Source organism: Marmota monax, unplaced genomic scaffold (assembly GCF_021218885.2).
Source record: "Marmota monax isolate L192 unplaced genomic scaffold, Marmota_monax_Labrador192_F-V1.1 WCK01_AAM20220418_F8-fsc00193, whole genome shotgun sequence".
In the NCBI taxonomy this organism is placed as follows: domain Eukaryota; kingdom Metazoa; phylum Chordata; class Mammalia; order Rodentia; family Sciuridae; genus Marmota; species Marmota monax.
In genome coordinates this window covers 5016447-5019483 of record NW_026695203.1, presented here as the reverse complement: position 1 = coordinate 5019483, position 3037 = coordinate 5016447, and the positions used below count along the sequence as shown (strand labels likewise).

The following is a 3037-nucleotide window of genomic DNA, read 5'->3' as shown; positions in this document are numbered from 1 at the left end:
GAGATTTGTCTTCCTTGTAGTTTGTAAAAACCAATTTCCTTTATCATTGGACTATTTTATGAAAACTCTTGAAAAAAATACTACCTAAAATAAAGCAAATTTGAAAGTCACTGATGAATTCTGTTCTCTTGGTGGCTTCCTGAGCTCAGTCACCGAAATTCATCTGTCACCTTCAGTGGGACCTCAGTCCAGTGTGCCAATAGGGGAGAATGGAAGTGACTCCCAGGAATCTTCTAAACAAAAAGTGCTCTGCGGAGGATTGCCTCAGCCATAAACCAGTTCACACCAGGGGAAGGAAGGAAGCTTCTCTGGATCTGGCCACACTGGGGGACTCTGAGGAAAAGTTCACACCAAGGAACCGGTGACTGTAAGGGAGAACCCACTAAGCCCCAAAGGGCAAAATGCCTTTGTACCGACCTGACAGGAAGAGCACAAGAAGAAACAACCGGACTCTACCGTCAACTTCACTGAACTTTCCAAGAAATGCTTGGAGAGATGGAAGACCATGTCTGCCAAGGAGAATCGAAGTTTGAAGATATGGGGGTAAAAAAAGTAACAAAGCTCAATGTTACAGGGAGATGAGAAATTAGGTTCCCCTCAAAGATGATAAGAAAAGGAAGAAAAAAGATCCCAATGCTCCTAAGAGACCACCATCTGCCTTCTTTCAATTTTGCTGTGAGCATCGCCCAAAGACCAATGAACACCCAGGCTTGTCCACCGGGGATACTGCAAACAAACTGGGTGAAATGTGGTCTGAGCACTCAGCCAGGGATACACAGGCATGTGAACAGAAAGCGGATAAGCTAAAGGAGCCGTATGAAAAGCGTATTGTGCATACCCCGCTAAGGGCGCAGTGAAGCAGGAGGAAGGGCCCTGGTAGGGCAGCAGGCTCCAAGAGGAGGGAGGAGGGAGGAGGGAGGAGGAGGAGGGAGGAGGAGGAGGGAGGAGGAGGAGGAGGAGGAGGGGGGAATGGCTGGCCTGTAATGACGTGTGTGGTGCGTGTGTGCGTGGGCAGGCAACTGATGTGCTAAGAATGTGAATTCAAGTGCAGCTCAACATTAGCTACAGTAGAAAAACTGTACAGATTTTTGTATTGCTGATAAGGTTCTTTGTAGAGAAAATACTTTTTTAAAAAAATGTAGATTGTAGGGGGTGGGGTTGTGGCTCAGTGGTAGCGCACTTGCCTGGTGTGTGTGAAGCACTGGGTTTGATGCACAGCACTGCATATAAATAAAGGTTAATGAAATAAAGGTTAATCAAAAACTAAAAAAAAATTTGAAAATGCAGATTGTAGCTTTTTGAAGGGCTACTACATACAGTTAGATTTTAAAGCTTCTGATGTTGAATGTTCTTAAATTTCTGATAGTTTCTTTAATTTCTTGTGTATGATAGCATAGCAAACTGGTAGGAATTAGTATCATAGTAAATTTAGGGGGTTTTAGAATGTTGCATTTTGTGATTTTTTAAAAAAAGAATTGTAATGAAATTATACATATTAAAAAAAAAGTGCTGGGCTGGGGATGTAGCTCAGTTGGTAGAGAGCTTCCTCACATGCACAAGGCCCTGGGTTCAACCCCCAGCACCACAAAAAAAAAAAAAAGTACTGTGGTAGCCAGTAACCTTAGAGGCACACAGCCTAGCCAACTCCAGGTCTTCTGTGCCACTTCTGCATCACATCTTCTATAAGAAAGCCCTCCAGAGATTTTTAAGGGTTCCTCTGTAATGTGGCATTTGGCTTTGGAATTACAGTAAGTCTAAACTGAACAGCAGCATAGAATTAGTTTGGGGAAATATGAATCAGAACATTTTAATAGAAATACAGTTTATCAATTACTCTTATACACACAGCAACTTAAATGAATTACTAATGCCAGACTTTCTTGAATGATGGGTCATTTATAATGCACCTGATTTGGAGTACATGGTTTTCATAGACTCTTAAAACAAGTGTGTTATTTCTGGAGAAACAAATTCACAGTTTGAATTTATGAAACCTTTATATAGAGATCTATATAGTCCATTTTCACTCCTGAACATTGGTAAAGAACTTTTTAGGTGGCTTGTGTCTGGCTTGTGGAATGGATTTAAAGTAGGCTCACAGGTTCATTTTCTCAAATAATACAATCCTCACATTAGTACAACAGCCTTGGCTTTCTAAGTAGGTTAAACTCAGAAGTGTTGCTCGGCTCAGGGGTGCTTACCTGTAATTCCAGTGACTCAGGAGGCTGAGGAAGGAGGGTTAAAAGTTCAAAGACAGGGGCTGGGGTGGTGGCTCAGTGGTAGTGTGCTTGCCTAGCATGCATGAGGCACTGGGTTCCATCCTCAGCACCACATAAAAACAAACTAATGTATCCACCTAAAACTAAAGATACATAAATAAATAAATATTAAAAAAAAAAAAGTTCAAAGCCAGCCTCAGCAACTTAGTGAAGCCCTATGTAACTTAGTGAGATCCTGTCCCAAAAAAGGAAAAGTTGAAAAGGGCTGGGGATGTGGCTCCAGTAGTTAAGTGCCCCTGAGTTCAATTCCTGGTACCAAAAATAATTTTTTTTAACTCAAAAATGTGGAGTGGGTGGATAGGGGGAGAGTTTTAACAAAAACTTCAATGGAATTTAGAAAATTTGGTGGGAGTTAGAAATCCTCATTATTTTATTCTCGTAAGCAGTTTAAATAGTCACTCTGTAATTTTTTCCTGTTTTTGAGCTTGCATAGAGTAGGATTCTTTGAGGGTAAGAACCGCCTGACTGTCACCCTGTATACTCAGAAACTGGCCTATAGTTGATGAGATAATTACTATGAAAACCCTCTTTGCGGTGTCTGGTCACAGATTACCGACAGGGACCTAAGTGTTTTCAGCTGCCAGTGAGCCCCGCATCCCCCTGCCCAGCACCAGGGCCCACCTACTGCAGAGCTCGGCCCCGAGGCCCGGCTGCAGGAAGCCTGTCCCAGCTCCCAGCTCCCAGCCCTCTGCGTCTCTGAGAAACAACTGCCATAAAGCCGTTGGGGGCAGAAACGGGCTTCTTGGGGTTTAGACCAA

General features: G+C 42.9%; 1 pseudogene; it reads left to right on the top strand.

The window, feature by feature from the left end:
• The first annotated feature begins 337 nt into the window (after window positions 1–337).
• Window positions 338–908, top strand: LOC124083231 (high mobility group protein B2-like; annotated as a pseudogene).
• The last annotated feature ends 2129 nt before the right edge of the window (window positions 909–3037 follow it).